The sequence below is a fragment of the Alligator mississippiensis genome, chromosome 3 (assembly GCF_030867095.1).
Source record: "Alligator mississippiensis isolate rAllMis1 chromosome 3, rAllMis1, whole genome shotgun sequence".
Classification (NCBI taxonomy): Eukaryota; Metazoa; Chordata; order Crocodylia; family Alligatoridae; genus Alligator; species Alligator mississippiensis.
In genome coordinates this window covers 211,176,248-211,201,594 of record NC_081826.1, presented here as the reverse complement: position 1 = coordinate 211,201,594, position 25,347 = coordinate 211,176,248, and the positions used below count along the sequence as shown (strand labels likewise).

Sequence of the window (25,347 nt, the reverse complement as noted above, 5' to 3'; positions counted from 1 at the left end):
CATATTAGAACAGTTGTTCTCCTAATCTCCATTAAATTTTATCTAGATATGTGTAACTGCAGTGATGAAATTGTGAGACTAAATGTAACCTCTCTCCTGGTTTTCATATGCTGCTGTGGGCATTTTGGATTGATTTACAGCCTATAAGCACACAGGGAGGCTGCCATAAGCCAGAGAAGCCCCATGGTTGTACCAGTTTATATGTAGGATTGTCTCCATTCCTGTAGCAACCCAGAATCTGTTTGATTAAAACATGGAAAGTCATATTTGCTCTTCATCCCCTGGTATGCTCTTTGCTGTCTTATTCAGTGGGTGCAGCAGAGTAGCTCATAGTTTAAGGACTTGTCTATACTAGAAAGTGTTTGATAGTAGCAGCTCCTCTTATTGGAGATGCAGCTTATACATTCTCCAAAGAAAATAAGTTACTGCCTATTTTTATTTTTTGTTGGTATAGTGATATAGAGTTTTTGCCTGCAGAGGTATATTAGTTTGAGATGTGATCTCTGACCAGCATAGCTAAGTCATCAGAATCAGGTCTTATGAGAGCCCCCATCCTTTCTTCTAAGCTTCACCTGTTTTTTGTGCCTTTGGGTAACCATCATTTAGAAAAAACTCTAACTGTATATTTGTCATTGGCCCCTTCTAGTTCCCTGAATTATAACTTTTTTATAGTCCATAACCCCTTTAATGTTAGCAGTGCGAGAGAATCCTTTAAAAAGGCAGGGTAGGTTAAATAAGCATTTCAGAAATATAATGTTTGATCAGGGGCCATGTGAGGGGAATGGGATTGCTCTGTATAATAGCTGATGTTCTTTCTGTGTGTTTAACATCCTCTCATCTCTTTGGAACCCTAGCTTTTCAGTTACCTTGAGTAATAGCCTAAAATGTCAGGGTGTCTGAGTTTGCTTTCCACGTAATTTTTCTCTGCCTGGAGGTGTTAGTCTGAATCTACATCACTAAAGAGACACAACTCCAGTAATTCTATTTTAATGTAATTTCTCCTCTTTATCTAATCTGAATTATGGAGAGACTAAAGGTGATCTATGAAAATACTCAACATTATTAATTATTTTTTAAATTTGTATGTAGTGCTAGAAATAAGAGTTTTGGGGGGAATATGGTCCTCAACAAACCAAATACAAATTTCCAGTGAATTAAATATTTTGTTCAAACTTGCTTAGTTGGCTCTTGATGATCAGGCTAATATAATCAAAGGATACTAAAATTCCATAGTCATAAAGAAGTCAGTCATCTGTGTTGGCAACACTGGTTCATTTTCCTATGTAATCTAAATAAAGCAACAGTCATCAAAGGCTTGCACTAGGCATCGACATCGAAGTAATCAATAACTCATCAGTGACTCAGCTGAACCACCCTCGGTCATATCTGTATAGTCATCAACCTATTTTTCCCCTTTTTGTTCTCTCCATCTAAGTTGGCATGTGCTTACACTATGCTACAGCAATCCCAATTGTGTTTATTATTTATGAATATTGTGATAAGGCTGAGAGGTCCGAGTCAGTATTTGGGCCCTGTTGTGATTTGCAGAGAGACACAGTCCTTGCACAAATCTAACCATCTAGTTTGATACATTGCTGAGTGAGTGGTGATGAACATAAGATATGAAATGGGAACAGGAGAAAGGATAATTACAGTAGCACTAAAAGGTTTTGCACATTTTGTGAAGGTAAAAAATCTTTTTTTCTTCACATAGGAACATTTCCTCAAATGACGAACAGACAAAACATAAATGATTACCTGATTTTATTGTGTACTGCTACAAATATTTTCATTTCCTGTGCCCAGGTTCAATTTTGATTTTATTGTTTGCTCCTGGAATCTAGAGGGAAACTGGGATTGACTGCCTCTTATGTAAGAGAAAAGAAAGCACAAAAGTAGAAAAGAAAAAAAGCAGATGATTGAAAATAGCTAAAAAGGCAGCATAAGCCATTCTATTTAAATGCTGCTCTGACAGAGTAGTATCAGGGAGATGTCACTGCATGGCTCGCTCCCTTTCCTGCCTTTAGCTTATTGTTGGTCAGACCTCTTTAGTCCTCCTATTGTGGTGGTTGGTTTGCCAAGGGAGTAGGAATGTGCATTCATTGTGGGGGAAAGCCAGTAGGAACACAGCAGTGAAGAGGTGAGCTATCAAAGGCTATCCCTACCTTAAATGATGTGAGGAGGAGGAAATCACTGTAGTTTAAATGCATAAAACAATTCAAACACATGCTTAACTGCACACAAATGTGCAGGCCCAGTGACTTTTAAATGGAATTTACTTTCATGCTGCAAGTTAAGCTGCAGTGCAAGTCTTCTAGGATCAGGAGAGCTGTTTCTTATACCAGGTCTGGCCTCATGGTATCTGAACAGCTGGACAATTCTTGTCTTGGTTCATAGATTCATAGATTGTATGGCTGGAAGGGACCTTGGAAGATCATCAGGTCCAGCCCACTGCACCAAGCAGGAAAGATAACTGGGGATCAGGTGACTCCAGCAAGGTGACTGTCTAGTCTCCTCTTGAAGATTTCCCAGGTAGGTTACTGCACCATTTCTAGAGGGAGCTTATTCCACAGTCTGGACACACTGGCTGTGAAGAAGTTTTTCCTAATGTTAAGCCTGAATCAATCTTCCAGGAGTTCATGGCCATTACTCTGGTTTTCCCTTCTGGTGTCCTGGTGAACAGTTGCTCACCAAGCCCTTGATGTACTCCCCTAGTGTAGCAGTAAGCTGCTACCAAATCCCCTCTCAGCCTTCTTTTCCTCAGGCTGAGAAGTCCCAGATCCCTCAGTCTTTTCTTGTATGGCTTGCCTTTTAAGACTTTGATCATACGGGTGGCTCTTCTTTGGACTCTCTCAAGTTTGTTCATGTCCTTGTTAAAAGTATGGTGCCCAGAACTGGATGCAGTACTCCAGCTGCAGTTCTGCTGAGTACAGCAGAAGAATCTGCTCTTTGGTTTTGCTGGAGATGCATCAATTAATCCATGCCAGAGTATTATTTGCCCTACTGGCTACAGCATCGCACTGCCAGCTCATATTCATAGTTGATAGCTCCTGCCTTAGTTTTCCTTGACTGCTTCATATGCACAAACATGCTGCCTAGTTCTCATTTCTTCTTCTTGGCTCAGGTAAATAACTTCAGCATATGTCCTGTAGGCACACCTACAGTAGTGAGGGCACTCATTTGCATTCAGTAGTGTCGAACTTGAGTCTCACAGCGTGGGTAAGGAAAGCTGTATAAAATGGGAAAAACTTGAGTCTCACAGGGCACATCTATGTGAGATGCTTGCTGCACAGTAGCCTAATAACACTGAGCAGTAGCTTGCTTGTCAAAACCCACGTTAACAAGCTACTGCACAGCGTTACTAGGCCACTGCGTAGTCATCGTCACAGAAAAACCATGCACTGGCGCTACTGTGCAGGAACTGTAGTTATGCACGTTTAATTAGCACATCTTTAAATTAGTACTAAGCTAAATGCACAGTAACTACTGGGGTGTGGGTTGTAGCCATGTTGGTCTAAGGACACAGGCAGACAAGGTTCTTTGGGTGAATCTGGTACTTTTATTAGACCAGCTTAAATAGTTGGAAAAAGAAGAGCACACACCAACTGCAAATGCTTCCTCAGATTGACAAAGGGTTTTTCAGAAAAATGTCTAGAAATTTTTTTCCAGTTATTTAAGTTGGTCTAATAAAAGATACCAGGTTCACTCAAAGAACCTTGTCTGCCAGTAACTACTGCACATTAATGGATGTGGAGATGTGCTCACTGCACGGGTTAGAGGGGACTTACAATGTGACTAAGTCTCACAGTGTGGGTAAGAAGGGATGTATAACACCGGACAAACTTGGGTCTCCCCACGTGGTTAAGAAGGGATGTATAACATGGGAGAAACTGAGTCTCATGGCATGGGTAAGGAGGGATGTATAACATGGGACAAACTTGAGTCTCCCTGCGTGGTTAAGAAGTGACACATAAAATGGGACAAGCTGAGTCTCATGGCATGGGTCAGGAGAGATGCATTAAACAGGACAAACTTGACTCTCACCAGGTGGGCAAGAAGGGATGTATAACACAGGACAAACTTGGGTCTCCTTGCACAGTTAAGAAGGGATGTATAAAACAGGAGAAACTTGAGTCTCATGGCATGGGTAAGGAGGGACACATAAAATAGGACAAGCTAAGTCTCGTGGCATGGGTAAGGAGGGATGCGTTAAATAGGACAAACTCGAGTCCCACCATGTGGGCAAGAAGGGACGTATAACATGGGACAAACTTGGGCCTGGGTGTGGGTCAGGAGGGAGGCATCCAGGAGTCTTTTTGGCCTGTCTACCATTGAAGGCCGGGGGGAGGGGAGAAAGGGAGGTGACACGGGAAAATACCAAACAAACCCTGTGTCTGTGGCAGGAGAAAAAACTGCCTAGAAAAACTTCCCTTTGCATCCCTGGCCTTGCAAGGAGGAGCGGCTCCGCTCCTACAAACACCACCGCCCCGCAGGAGCGCCGAGACGTAACATGGTGTCTTCCTGTGCGCCTGCAGGTCTGAGGCGAGGCGGCGGCGGCACACGCCGGCACTGCCCCCTCCCCTCCCCTCCCCTCCCCGGCCCGGGGGCCGGCCGGCCCTCTCCCGGCAGGGGCGCTGGCGACAGCCCGGCTGCCCTCCCCCGGCCGCTCACACCCCGCAGCATCCCCTCCCCGCCGCGCCGGGCAGCCCCCCTCCCCCGGCAGCCGCCGCCGCTCCCGCGGCGCGGAGATCCCTCCTCCCCGCCAGCCGCCGCCATACTGCGGGGTAGCCCAAACTTGTGGCACCAAGTCCTGCCCAGCCTCCTGCCGCCCGCACCCAGGGAACCGGGGGCGGCCGCACCAGGTAGGAGCCGGCTGGGGCGGGGGGCGCGTCGCGGGGCCGGGGGAGCCGCGCACCGCACCTGCGGCGGCGGGCAAGGAGCCGCCCGCGCTGCTGGAGGCAACATCGGCGCCGCCTTCCCTCGCTCCCTCCCTCCTTCTCGCCCGCGCCGCCTCGCAACCATGGGCAAACCCGCGCCCTGGCACCCCTGGCCCGGCCCGGCCCGCCGGCCGCACCTCTCGGAGCGGCGGGCGGCGCTGCCGGCCCCTCCCGCGGGCACCGCTCAGGCGGGCGGGAAGGGGCTGCGCTCCGCTGAGTCTTTGCTCCCTGCTCCTCCTGGGACACGGCTCCCCCCCGACCCCGCAGTTTGACTCCTTCTTCTCCAGTACCCGGCCGCGGCAGGGGCTGGGGGCGGGGGGGGAGCAGACTCGGGGATGCAGGGGAGTAAGACACTCGCTAGGAGGGGAGGAAAATACTGGAGCAGGTCACCCAGAGAGGTGGGGGAAGCTCCATCCTGGGGGGGGCTTCAAACCCCAGCTAGACAAAGCCTTGGCTGGGGTGATCTGGTTGGGGATGGTCCTACCTGGAACACGGGGTTGGACGAGATGTGACCTCCTGAGGTCCAGTCCAGCCATCATTTTCTGTGATTCTGTAAGAACAGAGATCCCAAGTAGCATGGCTATCACCCATCCTCTATTGATATGAAACTGGATGCCTTTATGGCCTCTATTTTTCTTTTGAAGAGAAGAATATAGAGGACATTAAGGCATCAGGCTTCATTTCCATAGAGGACGGAGTAGCAGAAAACCAGAATGTCAGTGGCGACGCATAGGGGGCGACAGGGGTGCACATGCACCCCCCTGACAGACTGCACTCCCCACCGAGAGGGCAGGCAGGCAGGCAGGCTGGAGCGCCGGTGCCTCCCCTGCCAGTGCTGGCTGGGGAGTGCAAGCGCTGGACGAAGCACCGCAGCCACTTCTGGGAGTGCCACAGCCACTTCCCGGTTGGCACAATTGGCTGCAAGGGGACCCTCCTCCCCTGGTTGGCGAGATTGGCTGCAGGGGGACTCTCCCAATCGCTGACTGGTCACTGGGGGTGGGGCACGTGCCCCCCCCCCAACTAAGGTGGCACCAGTCACCCATGTGAATGTCCTCTGTGATGGCCACCCTATTCCCAAGCTGGCTGTCCCCCCCTCTGCTCTGCCTTCACATTTGCTGGCAGGCAGGCAGGCAGGCAGGAGTTTTACCCCATGGTCACATTAGGACAGACTGGCGAGGTTGACTCCCTCTGGCAGGGGCATGGCCCTCTACCCAGGATCTCTTGAGCATATATTGACAGCCTCCTACAGAAGCACAGTGTTGGCTGCCCTGGGTTCCCTGTGCTTTACCTGTGGCAGGCTAGGGTGCTGGGTTTGTGTTGGGTGGATGGTAGTCTTATGTTTAGGCTATGGTTTGGATAGGGATGATCCTGCTCCAGGGAGAGGTTTGGACTCCTAGATCAATGGTTTTCAACCTTGTTTGTACCAGGACCCATTTGTAAACATTGATGGCCAGTTCCAACCCAGTGCCCCTCACTCCTGACCTGCTGCCCCCAGCTAGCCAGCATGCAGCCCCTTGTAGGCTGGAACTCTGCCAGCCTGCAGGAGAGAAGCCACAGTTTCCCACATTTTTCTTCTTTAAAGGAGAATCCATTTTAAAGTTTGTTCACGACCCTTTCATGTATTTGTGCAACCCACAGGCTGAGAAACGCTGTCCTCGATGACCTCTGGGGTCCCTTCCAGCCCTACTTCTCTGTGATTCTATGATTTGGCATCTTGCTGTCACCTTCCCTGAAGGGGCTGGGTGAAGCTGCACCAGAGTGTCTCACCTGTTCACCTGTGCCCCTTTGCTCACTAGAAAGGGAAACTCTGCCTGGTGTCCTGTGAAAGTGCTCATCATTTGGGAAGGGCTGCTGAGCAGCAGTAGGTAGTGTTAAAAGCAGTTAAATCTCTTATGTCAAGATAAGGCATTGGCTCTGACGTTGGATAGTGCAGCTTGCCCCTAATAACTTATTGATTGGATTTATACGCCACCTTTCCTAGCAGATGTGCAGCTTATGTTAAGAAACAGAGTAACTTAAAGGCAGGAGAGTGACAAGAGAACAAAAAATAAAGGGAGCTAGAATATAAGGACAAAGCAGAGACCTTCCCCCCACTAAAAAACAACTCATCCTAGCTTACAGCACTTCTGAAAGATGTCCAGGCTGTGGCTTTGGTGAGCCTCAACAGGGAAGGGAGTTCCAGGGATGAGGAGTAGCTGTGGGGAAATACCTTCCACGTTGGCATGCTGATGGTACTTGTAGGAGTCTGCTTTCAATTGACCTTAAGGATTGTGATGGGGCATGAGAGAGAAGGTGATTTCTTAGATGTGTAGGGTCTAAGCCATTTAAGGGCCCCCTGGGTCAAAACCAGCACCTTGACTTGTGTCCAGAAAGCTATTGGGAGCCAGTGCGGATTCAGGAGTACTGGAATTAATGTGTTCCTGGCACCCCACCCTTGTTGGAAGGTGGGCTCTTGGCAGCTCCCCCCTGGCAGAAGGTGGGTGTTGCATTCAGCACCAGCTGCAGCTTCCAGACTGTTTTGCAGGGCAGGCCTATGTAGAGCACATTGCTTGAGGTCTAAGCCTTGAGGTTACAAAGGCATGGAGAATGGTGGCCGGATGGAAATCTAAAAGAAAGAATTGTAGCCTTCTCACCAGATGAAGTTAGTGAAAGGTGTCCCTAGCCATGACCACCACCTAAAGATGCAGGTGCTGTAGAGGATCCAGGAGTACCCCCCAAGGCTACGAACTGGAATGATAAGGGCAGGCTAAGCCCAACCAGTGATAGGTGTCCCAGTCCCCACTCTTCCCCAAGTCAGGTGGTCTGTTCACTACTATCACCTGTGTCTTGTCTGAATTCAGTGTTAGTTGGTTCACCTGTGTCCAATCCCCAACTGCAGCCAGGCATTGGAAAAGCAGTAAAACTGTGGGGTCAGGTCAAAGAGGAGGAGAAGTAGAGCTGAGTTTCATCAGCCTATGGATGGCTTGTCTTGCAGTAGAAATGGAAAGACTAGTGTGGAATCTTGAAATTTTTACTCAGACTTCCTGGTTTACACCCTTTTTCAAGGCCCACATTTCCATTTTGTTTTAATCTTCAAATGCTCTGCTCGATATCTAAGACCTCATTGTTCAGTTCATAGCCCTTCCTGATTACAGCTGGATTAGCTTTGGGCACTAAATGTCAGAGGCTGGTCATGCACATTTGGTTGCTGCTCTGATAGTTTAGTTTAAATTCCTATAATTATTATGTACTTTTCTGATGAACTGTTTAACTATCATTTTATTAGAAAAATGCAAGTAAGGCCATATGTTCTTTGGTGAAGATCAGTGACTTTGTGTAGATGGAAGGCTTCATTTGGGTGGACACAAGTCCAGAACGGGGGCCAGGGTTTGCAAAGTCAGGGTAGGAAGAACCTGTCCTAGAAGAAATTATTAATAGCAGAAATAGGGAAGTAGTATCCATGGTACTTTCCCTGCATATGTAGGATGCTGTGTGGGGTGAGTAGGTTGTGGCCAACTTGCAGAGAGCAACTTTGAATGAACTAAGGTTTCGGAGTTCAACTCAATAGCAGCAGTTCAGTCTGCAGCAGTGCATAGGAAGAAAGACTTATGAATGGCCAAGGGATAGGCCACTGCATGTATTGTGGTGAAAAAGAAAAAAACAGATGTCACACTTACTCTGGCTGTAGAAGATCTTTCTTGTTACTTCTTGTTACTACTTTCTTGTTACTTGGGTAGGCAGGAGAGCTTAGGCCCTGAAAAGAACCTGCACAAAGTTTGCTGCAAAATATTTTTTGCAGAAACCTGTGTGTCATCATATCTAGCCTGGTAAATTCAGAGCTGCTTTTTAAAAGGAACAGCTAAAGCCATACTAGTTGTTTAAGCTGGAGGGAGAAAGGGCAAATGACTTTATTCACAAAGAATGAAGTCTTTGATTCCTGTTCCTGAGGTTAAGGGCATTTGGTATTTTCCACTTCTAAGACTGGGTCACAGTTTTGCCAGACATGGAGATGTGCAGGTAAAGATTTGCCTGGAGATTTGTTTTTTTATAATAGTAAGTTCTGGCTTACTTTTCTATAATGATTATTATTTAAGCATATTTGTAAATGTTGGTTAAATCTTTATATGCCTTTGGATGGGTACAACTGCCAGCTGCCAAAGTAGAATACCTTTAAACTTTTGGGGCTTCTTCTGAGCCTAACTTATTAATTGCTCGTATGAATTGGATGCCCTGTGATTTTTTTAAGTAGGACACTTGCCATGGAACAAGGTTTCAGAGGGACTGGAAAGGGTTCTTGGCCATGCTTTCATGTTGCAGTGGGTTGTGTGTTCATTCTAACTCGCTCCTTTTAGTGCCTGCATGTGACCTCCATCATAGTGCCTTTTTGCACGGACATTTGTTGCATTTTGTCTTGTGACTTTCACTGTAGTGTCTATTACAGGATACTCCTGTCTTATTTTTTTAATGAATTTCTTTGAAAATAATAAATTCTTTGAATTGTAATGAAATAACCTGCATGCATTACATCTGGGAATTGATTATTGTTATAGCTAAACCTTGCCTTACACCATCTGGCTTGCAAAAAGTGATCAGTTAATATGTTTTGACTTTATCAAAGAAGATTCTGTTTGATTCAGTGAAGATAATATTGATACAAGACTAGTGCTCTGGAACATTATTTAGGTTTTAAGTTCTTTTATAGATTTAATTATTTCTCTTCCTTAAATAAGAAAATTTCAAGGAGTAGTTGTTATAAATTTTTTTGGTGTGAAAAAGTAAAGTGCTTCTTGATGAAACAATACAGAGTGCTACAAATACTCAAGGGAATCATTTTTGTTAAAATATTTATTGAAAAGTTATCTTGAACTGACAGTAAAGGAAAGCTATACTTTACAAAAATTCAATTAACATAACTTGTAAATCTAGAATTTTCCAAGTCTTAATCAGAACCATATTTTTCTTTGAGAAATCACCTTTACATGCATGTAAAATCAGTGCATAGGTCTATGGATGCTTTGTAATCTTATACCAGGATTTTCTATTAAAATTAAGTTTACTTAATTGTATTTTTTTACAGTGGTACATTTTTAGACAATGGATGAGGCAGTAAAATGTGCTCAAGATGGCATGATAGGGTAGTGACTTGAAAGAACAAATATGTAATTGTTTTGTTTGCTCCTTCATAATGTCCTATAAACTTGTTTTCACATGCACACAAATTCTGTTTGTGTCGCACTAGAGAAGACCTGAATTCTATTTTGAAGGAGGAGGTATCAGGGAGGATGGCTGGAGGCATTCATTGATTGCTTTCTCTGAAATTTTCCATAGGCTTTCTCATCTCCTTTCCTTGTTAACCACCAGTTTTGCTGGTGGCACTGAAACACTGCAAACGGTAGTCACCAATTTAGCTTTCTTTGCAAAACAAGAGCTGTTGCAATTCTGACATCCCTTTGGAAATAAGTCTGCAGAAGGGCAGTTAAGTGTACTTTTCTGTATATTTCACACGTTTTTGTGTTACTAAGCAGAAGAAAACACTGATTATAGTAAATGTATTTAGGGCTGTAGATAAAAGAGGTAACAAAGAATATGCTGAAATCAGTGGTTAAGGACTAACTTGCGAAACAGCTCTTCAGGATGTGAACATTTCTCATAATGATGTACGGTCATTCTTTATTTGATAGCAGATTTTTCATTTCCCCACAAACACTTCATCCTCTCTTTCTTCTGTGTATGATGGTGAACTAACTCATTACCCACCAGGCATGCTACATAGTGATCCTCTTAAAAATTAGCATTAGCCTACATCTGAGTCAAATCCAGGGAGGATTGAACACTGCAGTGAAATTAGTACCTGTTGGCCTCATTGCGAGTTCAAGCGAAAGCGATTGGTTGGTTTCACTAGGTCATTGTCTCCAGATTAAATTTTTGGGTATGCAGTATGTCCCTTGTGCCTATGCATTACTTTTCTTTATTTATTTACTATTTATTCATTCATTCAGTTTTATATGCCTCCCTTCCCAGCCAGGGCTCAGGAACTTGATTTATATGTTTGTATATAACAGTTCATGTGCAAATTTGTTGCTTATGCATGTTATGGGCCAGTTGTATGAATGTGTAAAGGGAACACCAGGGACTTGGAAGGCTTTGATGCTTCCTGGTGCCAGGGAATGAGGGACAGGGCAGGAAAATACAGTCAAAAGAGTTGGTAAACACAGGGAAGCCAGGTATTAGGTCAGGGTCTCCTGCAGACACTGTCTCTGAGCTCATAGTTAGGGCTCCAGAGAGAGAGCAACACCTTGCTGTAAGCTGGAGCAAGTCTGTAGTTGTTGAAGCTGCATAATCATGGGCAGTGTATACCTAGCAGGAAGTTTGGCACCCTCATGCACTGGTGTTATGTCCGGGTCCATGAATTTCCCTGCTGTTTTTGTGGGTCACAGATACCTGTAGAGAAGGAAAAATGTACACTAAACATTATTAAATTTAAAACAAAACAAATTGAATCTAAGCATATTCAAGGGCCGACCTAAACTTAGCTTCTATTTTTTGTATGTGCAAGTCACTTGCATGCAGATGTTTCACTTATGCATGTGATAGAGTTTTGCATGTGTAAATGTAGTTGTTCATGATTTTCGTGAACAAATAATGCTGTGTGAATTCAGTTACTTGTGTACAGACAGCATTCATGGAAGCAGAATTTGAAGAAAAGCTAGTCCTTATTCTAATTAGCATTGAAAGAGACTGAGGATGTTTTATAGCTTTCCATGTGTTCAAATAACAATGCAGGATATAGCTCAAAGGTTTAGAGAACTGAATGGACTTTGGCAGATTTATATTTGTCTTCTTTCTCTTTCTAGTTTTCTTGTATAGATTGAGGGAAAAAAAAAAAAGAGCAGGACTAGAATGTAGGGTCTTAGCTGAGGTTTTAGAGTTCATATTTGTTAAAAAAAAATGTTACATAGCTAAATTTGGAACATTTGTCCAAACGCTTGGCTTTACTGTGCTGCAGAATGAACTTTTTATAAAATTTAATCATTTTAAAGTTAAAAAAGATATGCAAAAATCCCCTTAGTATCTAATATAGAAATATATCTCTCCCTCTCATGTTCTGTTTTGATGATGTGAAGGAGCCAGTTTGTAAAGCCAGTCTCAGTGCAGTTCGTAAGCCCCCTTCACAGACTGAAAATTTGTACTTATTTACAGATTCAAGCTATAATAAAATCAAAACCCTAGCAGCATGAAGTGATGTAGTATTCATAATTGTATTTATTCATAGCAGTGCTCTGTTCCATGCTTCTCCTATTTTATCACTACTATAATTTGTTCAGATTCCAGTTATTCAATCATGTTTTCAATAAAGTCTTTTAATACAACAGAAGTAAAACATGTCTGAAATCCTGCAATTCAGATAACAAATGGCACCCTACTCCCTGATGTGACACCTGATTTCTAAGCAAACCGTGACATGTTGTGACAAAAAAATTGAGTTTAAGTTTTTGAGGCCTTAAAACTCACTTTTGTAGAAAAATTGCAAAATCAGCTTATTTGCTGTTGCTGCAGCACTTGCTTCACCATGAACGTCTAGTTACGGCTTATAATTTTTTCTAAGCTAAGGGAAATTGTAAAACTATATTAGGTAGAGGAGAAGTTTTAAAGGACATTGAACTTTCAATTTAACAAATATAAGTAACTTGCTTGTGAAACTATTCACTGCTACTGACTTAAACTTTCAATTCCCTTGCCATAATAGTTCAATCAACCAACCGATCAATTTACTTAAATCCTAGTAATGCAGAAATGGGCTTTGACAAAATACTGGAAAGTTGACTTACTGTGTTAAATGGGAAAAACACTATATTTACAGGTGCAGTGCTATATGGGGATACCTAAACTGGTTCTAAACAGGTAGTGGAAGTGCTACAGCCACGTTACCTTGGGGCTTTTCCCTAGCTGAAAAAGAGACAGTGGTCATTTGTACACATTTGCGCCACAGCGCTGAGTACTTTTAAAAGTGCCCAGTGCTGCAGTTAATGCAGTTGTACAAGTGGTGAAATATGCGTCAGCGCTGAGAAAATGGTGGTGGCATGCTTTTGAACTAAAACACATGGAAGGCGTATTAGCTCAAAAGCGCACTGCTGCCAGTTTCTGTATACTGATTCACATTTCACTGCTTATACAACTGCATGTGATGCAGCGCAGTGCACATCAGCTCACTTGTGAAGCAAACTCGATTAATAGAGTCTGCTCTGACCCGCCAGATCTCTGGTGTGTTGCAGGATGAAAAGGTATGTATATAAATGCCCAGTATGTTAAGCTGGGCAGAGTGCTGTGCTAATGCTTTGCTTCTGACCAGGGTTATTAGCCAAGGAAAAGTGCTAAGCTAATGTGGCCACAGTCCTATTGCTACCAGAGCTACTTTGGGTATATGCACATGGCACTGTATTGTGCCCTATAAATATACTCCTGGTTCTTGTAAACTATAGTGGTTTACTGAATGAGTAAATAAAAGTAAAGAATTAAAATAGCAGTTGACTCTACATTGCAGTATAGAATAACTGCATGGGTTCTGTCTGCAAGATAATCATACAGTATATCAACTCTTCAGAACAAGAGTAAATCTTGCAGAAAAAATGATTATATAATTACAAAAAAAAAGATTTTACTTAAACATCAATGTTAAAATGGCAAACATTTGTCTTGATTTAAAAAAAAAATGTTCTATTGCCATACCCAGTCAAATGGTTGAGCAGATAGGCTTTAAATTACTGCCTAAAGTTAGTTAGGTCTTTCAGGAGAGTAGTAGTAGTTTCAAGGAAAACTTTAAGTATATAGGGAACTCATTTAAATAACTGCCTGTATTATCTAAGTCAAGTAGGCAGCTAAAGTTATGTTGCGGTGCAACGCATAGCTTAATCTGGAAAGATAATAATTATTTCACCGTAATGGAAGACTGTATTTCATGTCAAATTTGATGTTTGTGTTTAAATGGCAAGGCTCTGACGACCAAATCTTGTCTTGGGTTACAAGTGTCTGGTCATGATCAATTCCTAGTAGACTTGGTAGTGTGAATATCTGTAGACCCTGAACCCTTATGTTTTCCTGTGCATTTGATCAGTTCTGGTTAGTGTTGGTTAGGTCAGCTTGTTTACTGCATTTTTTTAAAGGCTCTTTCCAGTCAGATTTAGGTTCTTTATTCTGTGGTCTATCTCTTGTGGTAGGGAAATCTTGTTTGACTAGAAAACAGTGACCAAAAAAAGGTGTTAAAAAAAATCACTTCATTTTGTGACCAGCTCTGTATCTGGAATAGAAATCAAGCCTTCAAGGAAATGAAAATGGAATATTTCAGGAAGGGTGAAAAATATATGTAAACTTTCTTTAGGCCAGGACATCTTTTATTAAAAGGGAGGGTGGGTTATTTAATATTATAAATAACATGAAATCCTCTGAAGACTCTATTGATTCAAACTATTTTCTTCATACCACAAATATTATTAATACTCTTAGTTTACCATATCTTAATTTTTCAATCAGATTTCCTGTATTTGTCATTGTTCCTAGATTTGTGTTTCAGCTTTATAAGATGTTCATAACTTTCCTTTTCCTTCTCCTTTAGAAAATATGTCTTTGTTACTTCATCAGCTGTTTTTTGGTGGTTTGAATAACTTTTTTCACCTGATTCCTAATGCAGTTGGATTATCCTAAAGAAGGATGGTTTAAGTGGGGGGATGATTCAGCTAGCTTATTTTTAATGGATGCTTAACTTGGTGATAAAAGTTGCCTGTCTCTTGTTTTGCCCATCTAGTTCAGGTTTACCCTGGTCTGGAGGAACGCAAGTTGTTGAACATGAAGAAGGCCTCGGTCTACACTTAGAAGACTTTGCCAGTCTTGTTATATTATCATGGCAAGATGCTCTTAATTTGGATACACCTTAAACTTGAAAAATTATGATTTGGTGTCCCCACAACTCAAGCTAAATAAGGTATCTCAGGTAATGTTCAGGTTTGCTGCTGGAAGGTAGGCATTTATGGCAGAACGCTTCATCCATGATTGACATGTTTTACAATAGACTCCAGACTTACAGTTATATAGCAAAAGGATACAGAATATACCTTGTTACGGTTAAATGGCTTTGATTCTCTGCTCTGTCTTACTGACATCTTTACCAGGATAGCTAAATCTTAGCCTTTGAATACTTGCTTAATTAGATAGGTCAGTTTATTTTGCCAGTTTTAACTTTGTGGCCCAAGGAGGCATGGCTGTTGTTTCGAATGTGTGGGCCCAGTATTTGGATTGCAATCTGTGTAGGGTCATAGGAAAGTAAGGATAGAAGGGACCATCATCCCTGATTAAATGATTCCAGCAAAATGTCTGTCCAACCTGCACTTGAAAATTTCTTGTGGTGGAGATTCCACAATTTTTCTAGGCAGGCTGTTGCAATGCTTGACCATCCTTGTTGTCAAATGTTCTTCCTAATTTCCAACTTAAATTTCTCTGCTGTAGCTTGAGACAGTTGCTCCTACTCCTGTCTCCTCCAATCACAGAGAAAATCCTGTCTCCATCCTTTTTGTAATTGTCCTTCAGGTATTTGAAGATTGTTATCAAATCTCCCTTCTATAGTCTCTTCTCCAGACTAAAAAGCCCTAGTTCTTTGGAAAGAAAAGGCTAAGCTTTCCTCCAAGTCTTGTTTCCCAGGCCCGTGATCATTTTAGTCACTCTGTGTTGGCCTCTTTCTAAACTGCCATGTTCTTCTTGAAGTGTGGGGCCCAAAACTGGACTCAAAGGCCTCACTTGTGCTGAATAGAGCAGAAGAATCCTTGACTTGTGACACTCCTGTTACTACAGCCCAATATGCAGTATGTGGGGTTTTTTTGCAACAAGAACACACTTGGCTCATATTCAGCTTATATGTAGCTGTAGCTCTTTCTCTGCAGTACTGCAGCCTAGCCACTCATTCCCCATCTCTATTTGTGCAGGGGGTAGGATATATTTAAAAAGTAAGAAACAGCCCTTTGGAGTCCAATAAAAGAAATTCTTGGGAACATTTTACTTTTTGTTTTTAAGCTTGCATAACATCTGCCATATTTAACCTGACATTGTCCCCTTAAGCAGTTTTATTAACATAAAATCCCAGTGGTCAGCCTTTAAACATGAGTTCTTAACAATAGACTGATTAAGTATTTATTTAGCATTGCTTTTATTTTGAAACATAATTTTGCTCAGCTTATAAAGGGCTAGTTAAGTGGATCCACTTATTTACTTCACCTAATCAGCATCCTTGCTTTTTTTTTATTTTTAGATTATAGTCCTGTGAACAGTAGCTGAAGTTAATTAGACCCTGGTTTGAGTACTTGGCTGGATTGTGGTTTTACTGTTACCAAAATCTGGAATGTCTGCCCTTAAGAGTTTTAGAGAATTACAGAGGCTACTGGAGACACTAACTTGTTAGAAGTTGCAACCAGAGTGCAAGGCTGTGCATGTGTTTATGAGAGTATGAATTTGGTAGGAATTTATTGTCTTGTTGCAGCAAAGTATATAGTAAGAGATGAAGATTCTCTACAGCTGTATATGCCATCATTATAGGCATTGATTTTGATCCTGCAGGTGAGTGGGGATTCAGCAGGTGGATTCAGTTGTAAATGAGGATGTTTGTTTGCTGAGTTCTTCAATGGAAGCTGCTGTTGGAAGCTGCATAGCAATTGCAGAATATGGAAGTAGAGAGAAAATCCATTCTGAAATTTGAGCACTAGCTATGTAGGTTGATATACCTTGCCTATATGATTTCCTCTTAACACAGAATTTTGATGTACAAGCGTTCCTGAAATTGCTGTTTTGGCCAGTAAGCTGAGTTGGCTACTTTCTGTTTGCTATGCTGAAATTGCATAACTCCAGGAGACAAAAGTTTCCCATTTCTATTTCCATACCTGGTTGCACAACTACTGAATTTCTAGTAAGAATATATACATATTTACTTTTTCTTCATTGCAGTTATAAGTGTTATTACTGCAGTACCTATTTATCAGAAAATGAACCCTTTTGTATACTAGAAATTTGAATATGGTTAAAAATAAAAATGGAGTTGTTAATTAAGGAAGTGATTAATCGTGATGGTGGGAACTGGTGAGTTAATATTAACATGCTTGACAAACCTGATGGTGGGTGGTTGGACCCAGAAAAGTATTACGTGAACAGGCCGGGGACGAAAGGGTTACAGGGCCTTGTTCCTCCTTCTCCTGTCTCTCCCTCCATCGACAGAAAACACCAAGGAGGCGGTATAACAAATAAATGCTTTACTCACACTTTCATATAGGTGGTTTCCTTTACAGCATTTTCAAGAATAAACTTGCTGTTAACTCGAGAGCTCTAATTTGGTCGTGATGGGGGCATCCAGGGGAAGGGATTTCGTGGACACAGGACCTCTGGTGAGGGTGATCAGGCCTCTCCGATATGGCGTGGGTCCCAGCTTTTTGGCATGTGCTTTTCCTTTTAAAAGGGCTGCATCCGCCCGCCCCCTGCCAATCAGCCTGGGACTGCCGATCTCGTGGCTATCAGGCCGCGCCCACTACCTCCATGCCACGAGCACAACTTGCTCTCATGCTTGGCATTTGGTCACCTTTTTTTTTCTTTTTCTTTATCACATGCCCCCTTGATCAAATGCCAAGCTCTAACATAGCGAGTAAGTGGGTATATACAAAATTGAAACATACAAAATACAACATCTAATACAAATACATAATAAAATACCAACCAAGGGTATTAACAACTGTGGTCATTCAGCAGCTCTATTGTGACAGGGGCACTCAACTCATTTGGTTATGACATGCCCCCTTGACCATGTCACAATAGACTAGGGAATTAGGTTACAAGTAATTTTCGTCTAGGAACTCGTTGTCTTTGCAAGGTTCAAGTGGTAAACGGGTATATACATAAGCAGATAAAATACAACAACCCAAACGTATAACAATGACTATTGGTAAAACACAAGGCAACAATAGGAGTTAACAAGTGTATCAGCCAGGATGATGTGTCTCATCCTATCCAACTAAAATGTCGGCTAACTATCCTTTCCCGATTCCGGCAGTTTTATTGGTGTCTGCGGCAACCTGCTTCACGCGGTCGAGTTGCTCCTCCAATGGAATAGCAACGTTGGGTATGCTAATACAACAGCATTCCTTAGACAGGTTAAGAAACTGACAAACGCTTTACCTATCCCTATTCCCCATGCAAAATAACCTTCAAGCGCCCACACCAAATGTTGGCTGAATCGCTCGCCCCGTGTCAGCTTACTCCACACCGGAACGTGTCGCTTATGGCGACGGAGTACGGCCGGGCTATTCGGGTGAGCTGTATTAACACTTAGAGGAGAGCAGAGCATTACTGTGCTCAGAAAACATTGGACACCTGTTAGGGTAGCTGGGAGGTTAGTATAAAGCTGTCCGTCCGAGCAGGCCCATAGCATCCCTATGGGGGCTGGCGTATTGATCAGTGCACAGCTTTGGTCTTTCCATCTGATTAAAGCTATCTCATGAGGGAGATCGACTGTGTTTGCGGGCGCATCATAACCATGGCACCATTGACTAAGTCGGGCCACGATTAAGATGGGGTAAAAGTATGAGTGCCAGTCTTGGGCATCCAATATGTTGATGGCCAGCGACTCGCTCCAAGAAACCAGAGATCAGGTCCGCCGAAGGACGGATGGAACCGGGCCAGACTCATCTCGTGCCCTCATTTTGTTCGGGCCTGGTGGAAAAGCTAAGTACCATGTTGGCGTGATGGCTGTGGGGTTCCAGGTTAATGAATTATCATCCCTGGACCACTTTATTCCTTTTGGGTTAATCCCCCACGGTATTTCTGAACATGCAATGTTATAGAAGAGCCGAACGGGGGCAGGTGGAAACATAGCCTCCGATCTGCAGACAGAGCGGTTCATCCTAGCTAGGGTCAAGTTACGTGGCCAGGAATACCGGTAATAGACTGTGTATTGGCGCTGGGAATATATAAAAGAATGTTGAGCTATCGTAATATTGTGGTTCAGATCGGTGCTCCGGGCTTTAAACCACTTACTAACATTAAGAAGGTATACATACGGGGTTAACACTGGGTCGTCAATAGAAAGAGACAGGCGCAAACATGTGATGAGTCCTGACTTTCCACTATCTCCCGTGATGTTCGCCTAGAGTGATAAAAGGGACAAAACCAAGTTAGAGGTTGCGAAGTCAGGTCCATTCACCAAAGAACTTGTCGGGAACAGCAGGAATAGGGTGACTACCCCGCTCGCGACATACAAGCAGGCAGCCATCACTGCGTTGACTTGGATGTGCTGCGGTTTGGTGCTCGGTGGATCTCGTGATCGAGCAGCTGTAGATTGCCGCTTCGTCTCTGCTAGGCCTGCAAGGAAACAAAACAAACGAACAGACAAACAAAGAAAAGGGGTGCCATGATCGGTGAACAGCAGGGCGGCGAGTTAGCCAGTTGTGATGAGCTATGATGAGCGACTGGGTTTGATCGCCTTCTAGGAGCACAGAGTAGGTGCCAGGATACTGCTCGGGTTTGCAGATGACTTCCTTGTGCACTCGCGGATGTGGTTGATGAGGGTGTGGAACTGTGACTCAGACTAATTCATCTAGGGGTGAGCTTCGGCTTCCATGGTTGGGGCTTTTGAAGCGCTGGTTCATTCCAGGGGGGCTTGTCTTTGTATGAGGCGTTGTGTTGGTAACAGCGTTGACTTGGGTACGCCGTAGGACGTGGTTCCATCCCGCCGGAGACTTTTACTGTGGAATCCATCAGGGCCTGTAACCGTGGCATCTGGCTTAGCAAGTTCTCAGCCAGCTGACCGGCCAGTGGCCCGAGGAGAAGCCCGAAAGTCACGGCCTCTCTTCCCCCGTAAACCTCTACACGTGCCTCAATACTGTCCAGGGTGGTTGGAACATCCCCGGGGTGACCGAGATGATGATGGGGCCACGGCGCGTTGCTCTGCGCCTGTGTCAGTCCCAACGGGTGTACCCTCGGGTTCCAGGACGCGTAGGATACTCCGATAATAGCCAGCAGCAGTTGCTCTGTGGACGGGTTCAGCGGTTGTCCATTATGCCACGCATGAGATTTGTGGCACACTTGACCTGTAACGAGAGCTGGGAGCAGGATGGGCCAGTGGGCGTTGCCCGTTACCACGTTTAAGTTGGTGGCGTGCCCCCCACTCCATGAGGCTTGACGAGTTAGGAAGCTAGCCTCTTCCAAGTCTAGCAGGTCTGACCCAAATTCTACTACTAGACGCCCTAGCCACATAGCTAAGGTTTCACCAGGTTTCACTTTTGATCCTCTATACAACTCCTGCATTTCTTCCTGGGTGCGGGTGCAGTATGTGCTGGTGGCACGAGTTGCGCCCTGTGCATCAGTAATTTGCTTGACCAGTGCTATTGGGTGAACCGCGGCCGGGAAAGGGTTAAACATGTCGGGTGGGAGCACTGGATACATCTTTCCTCCCTCATGGGGGGGCGGTTTTTCTTTCTCCGTCACTCCGAAGGGCGGGCTGTCTTTTGGCGTGACTCCAGGGGGTGGGGCTGTGGGCGGTGACGCGGCCGGCCCGCCTCCCAGGGGGATTTTAGCGCCCTTTTCACTTTCCTCAGCGCCATTTTCTGGCAGCGGCGCCATGCGGCCGGCGCCATTTTGGAGCGTTGGCTCGGAGCCCCCTGCCGCCTGCTCCAGTGACTCCACGCTCGCCGTTTGCAATTGCATTTCTAATTTGGGGTTTTCTCTCAATAATCCCGCTACTGTTACGTCCGCGGCCGTATCGGGTGGTCGGTATATGACCGCGGGACTAGTGAGGAGACACCCCAAGTCTGCCGGGGTGAGGCCGGCCACAACCCACTCTTTGAGTGGACCCCTGTTGTTTTCGGTCCGGCAGATAGAGACATGGCCCCCGATTCTCCCATCTTGCTGGGCCTGATGGTACGCAACACGGGCCCATAAAGTATCAGCGTTCATGGTCGGAGGTCTATAGTGGTTCCGCCACGGGCAATAATTGGTTGAGGTACCCCTCGTCTTCCCTTTGCCCCTGAGATCCTGTTCGTGACGCCATGACCAACCTGACGGTGGGTGGTTGGACCCAGAAAAGTATTACGCGAACAGGCCGGGGGCGAAAGGGTTACGGGGCCTTGTTCCTCCTTCTCCTGTCTCTCCCTCTGTCGACAAAAAACACCAAGGAGGCGGTATAACAAATAAATGCTTTACTCACACTTTTGTATAGGTGGTTTCCTTTACAGCAGTTTCAAGAATAAACTTGCTGTTAACTCGAGAGCTCTAATTCGGTCGTGATGGGGGCGTCCGGGGGGAAGGGATTTCGTGGACGCAGGACCTCCGGTGAGGGTGATCAGGCCTCTCCAATATGGCGTGGGTCCCAGCTTTTTGGTGCACACTTTTCCTTTTAAACGGGCTGCATCCGCCCGCCCCCTGCCAATCAGCCCGGGACCGCCGATCTCGCGGCTATCAGGCCGCGCCCACTACTTCCCCCACGCCACGAGCAGAACTTGCTCTCATGCTTGGCGTTTGGTCACCTTTTTTTTTTCTTTTTCTTTATCACAATGCTGACCCTGGGCTTGTTGTGCAAGTGGCACGTGGCCCACCATGGACCATGTGCTGCCTGTGGTGCACAAGCTAGACCTGGTGCTGTAGGCAGCAGAGGACCAGTTTGGGGTGCTGCATAGTGAAGTGGGTATGTCCCAGTCCAACCCATAGACCAGCCTAGCAACCCTCATGCAGCTCTGTGCCATGTGGCCGAGACCGAACCTCTGTGCTGCATTCAGGGCACATGGTGCCAGGCTCAGCCCATGTGCCACATGTAGCATAAGGGCTGGGTTGAGTGTGTGGGGTCTGTTCTGCACCCTGTGGGCCAGATCATATGGCTCTATGGGCTGGAATCAGCCCCGTGGTCTCTTTGACACCATTGGGCTAAAAGCTGGAGAGTAAAGCAATTATATATACATTGATATATATCCATATATATATTTTTAAGAGTGGTAATTGGAATTGTTTCTCCAACCAGTTTAAAGTAGCCTATAAAAATATTCTTAATTAATATGATAAATAATGCAGTTTATGGTGAGATTAATTATCACTGATATTTTATCCCTCGCACATGAGGACTGGCCTGGTACACAATAACCAATCCCAAATGCATGCTGAGTCTCATGTACATTTTGTATTTGAAGGAATTTACAATGGTACAATGGTAGATTATATGGTCGAAATTGGGTATATTGGTATTTGAATTCAATTTGGATGTCCATGAATATATTTTCTGGAGCCAAAATTAAATGCACTTTCAAATTTGGTGATACTGATATTTCACAACTCATGTGGTTCTGTTTGCCAACTAAAATTGATTCTGGAAATATCTTTCTGCTCCTGCCTTTAAAATAGGCCTCTTCTGTGTGTAAACTGATCACACAGTAAATGGTATATGTTGATATTTAGGAATTCCCCAGAGATTTTTAATAACACTCCTCTGTCTAAGCTGACAAACTTCCCAATGGGGAAAAACAGCCCTTGCTTCATTACAGGTCTCCTGTTCTTTAATTTATTTGTTGGCTTTTATGAGCTTTATAATCCCTCTGGCTGTGTGTCTGCCTGTGTTTCCTTTCGTGGTTCAGCCAGTATCACCTGGAATAGAATGCAAATTATTTTTATTGCTGAGTTTTGGGAAACGTTTTACGCTAGTAGAACGTAAAATGATAATTAGCATCTAATAGCTTCTTATATTCATGGATTTCTTTTTAATAAGGATGAAGAAGAATGTTAGTCCTTTTTGTAAGATTTGACATGGTATCCTGAAAAGCAGAGACTGGGAAAAGGACTTGAGCGTTTACAGCAGGTAACTAGTTGAAAAGGAACTGCTGGAACACTCCAGTTAAGAAGGTGAATGTGCTCTCCTCTCTTAATTCTGATGGACTAAATGGGTTCAGAGAGCCAGAGATGTAACAGAGGTGGTTAATGTAATCCTATCATTGTATATCATTAAACAGTTACGTGAACTTAAAATCTCACAGCAGAGACCTTAGGCCTGCTTAGTGCCATGGCAACAACCATCATTAAAATTCTTTAACCGTTTAAATAAAGATGCAGAAGAAAGAAGGAAAAACCTTTTAAAGCATTAAACATGGAAAGCATATTTAAGGCATTCATGTAACATGTTCACATTCCCTTAGTTTGTAGAGAAGCTTTACAGGAAACCCCTCTGTTTGACAGGCTTTTTAGATTATTAACTATTAATTTATTAGATTATTTTAGGTATTAACTAGAGAAAAAGGGAAAATAAGTTGAGAGAGTCTGTAGCTGCAGTTGCTGTTTTCATTAAAGTATGATCCTATTTCATTGAAAACAGAAACAAAAGGAGACAAACCCATGGCAAGGATGGAAAAATATAGCTTCTTTCTGTAGTGCTGACTCCTACTGGCGGTCTCACTGCTGGAGAAACATGGACCGAACGCATCCACAGTGAGACGTGAAACTTGTACCAGCATCAGGCCATGTAAGATATTGCTGTGATCCCATGATAAAAGAACAATGTGGCAAATGATGCAGTCATGGCTGCCTAAGCCAGACTATGTTAGACAGATGGCAGAAAGAGAATTAAGAAGGAAAGGAATGTGTGAAGAATGAAATGACAATAGGAACGCTAATCTTGTTCCAGCAGGTGTTGGGGATTTAGCCTGGGTAGATGGAGGTAGCCATGTCATCTTCTTCCTTTTGCTCAGTTTGGTCAAGACATCTTTAAGGATTTGGATGGCGTAGGCCCAAGAATCCCAGAGCCCCAGAATAGGAGGTTGATAACAACCTTAATAGTAAAGCGTTATTTTTGCGCTCCCAGTTCTTCTGGCACCCAGGTCAAATTCAGCTACCTTCTGGCTGGCTTGCTAAATTAAGGATGTCAGGGCGGGTGGTAGGCAGAATAGTCTATATTCTCATTTGTTTACTGAATTAGGTCTAGCTTCTGTCATAGGAATTGATTTCCAGTCTTAGCAAATTGATTTTCAGTCTTAAGCTCTCCTTTTTCACAAGGTATATGATTTTAATGCAGTTTTTGGGTAGTGGCAATAGATAATTCTGTTCAGATTAATGTAGCCTTTGCATCCTTATTTTTTGTTCACTTTTGAAAGGAATTATATGTAACAGGCTAAATAAACTGTCCAGAGTTAACAGTAGTTCAAAAGTACAGGTTTTTCAAAAGCTTAGATTCAGGTGGTGGAAAGTTTTAGTGAGACCATTTCTGGACCATTTTGAAAAAGATATTTGTAAATTTTATGGGGGTAAGAATTGTTCCATTTGGCCCACTGGTAGTGCAGTGGGCTACAGAAATTACAGGGGGCCATCAGGGGCAGCATCTACAGCTCCACACTGCCATCCAAATATAGCCCCCCACCCTTATGCTCCTGATCTGTGCTGCAGCGGCCCAGATGCACTCCTGACCTGCGCTGCTGCCTGAATGTGGTTCCATGCTACTGCCTGAACCCCATCCTGTGCCACTGCATGGCCCTAGCTCTGTATTGCCATCCTGCTAGATTTCTGCACCACCCAGGCTCTGTGCTGCTGACCAGCCAGAGCTCCACGCTGCCACTCGGGTACAACTCGGCACCATGTAAGCTCCTGTTCTGCACTGCCATCCTGCCAGAGCCCAATGCCAGTGCCTGTATCTGGTGAGAGCACCACACTGCTTTCTGATTGCAGCCCTGCAGTATTGCCAGTTCCCAGACATGTGGTGCCAGCCAAATGTGCCCATGCTGATCTGGCCTGAGAGAAGCCCCTGAAGTCCAGATCTGGCCTGAGGCCCTGGGTAGGTTTGACTCCCCTGCTTCAGAAGACTCATGTTTCCAGCAAGAGGATTTGAAGGGAATAGCCAGTCCCTTATTAAAACAATATAATTTTAGTTAAATATAAAAATTAAGTAAGCTTCAATGGGAGAAATTATAGTCCCCTAGTTTGGGAAGTGACTAACATGGAAGGGGAAAAAAACGTTGGGCAAAGAGGGAAGAAGAACTGCTTGTTGCTGCTTTGAAAGCAAGCAGAAACTTGCTGCTAATTCACAGGTAGCTTGTAAGGGTACATGCACAGTTGTAACTTGTTGCTGGTTTTGTGCATCTGCAGTAAGTGATTTGTGACAGCTGTTGTGCAAGCAGTACCTTTATGACAAACAGTTAACTCATGATTACTTTTGTTTTATGTTATCTTGGACTCATACCACAGCCTTGTATTGACATAATCCCTCTGCATTCTAGTTAGATACTCCATGGTTCATTGCTCCACTACTACTCTGTGTTTTCTGAGATTGTTTGCATTGTGGTATACCTAATAGATGATAGGTAAAAGGTAAGGGGGAGGAGAAGGTAAGTAAGCATTGTAGTGGGAAGTGTATGTGGCAGACTGTGGAAGCATTATGTGAGGTTTC

General features: G+C 44.1%; 1 protein-coding gene and 1 long non-coding RNA gene across 6 annotated transcripts in view; one reads left to right on the top strand and one right to left on the bottom strand.

Annotated features, from left to right (window-relative positions):
• Nucleotides 1-1,747: 1,747 nt before the first annotated feature.
• On the bottom strand, nt 1,748-5,540 carry LOC132249531 (uncharacterized). Its single transcript, XR_009461006.1, has 2 exons — nt 5,422-5,540; nt 1,748-3,229 (listed from the first exon to the last, which is right to left on the bottom strand). It is a non-coding gene; the product is annotated as an uncharacterized LOC132249531 (long non-coding RNA).
• SEMA4D (semaphorin 4D) overlaps nt 4,642-25,347 on the top strand; it is a 158,167-nt gene continuing 137,461 nt past the window's right edge. For 4 of the 5 annotated variants that reach the window (XM_014608689.3, XM_014608688.3, XM_059724878.1 and 1 more), the window contains exon 1: nt 4,656-4,862. The gene's annotated coding sequence lies outside the window, so the exon portion shown is untranslated. Of the gene's footprint in view, nt 4,863-25,347 lie in introns of all 5 variants that reach the window. The other variant, XM_014608690.3, reaches the window with a different exon arrangement.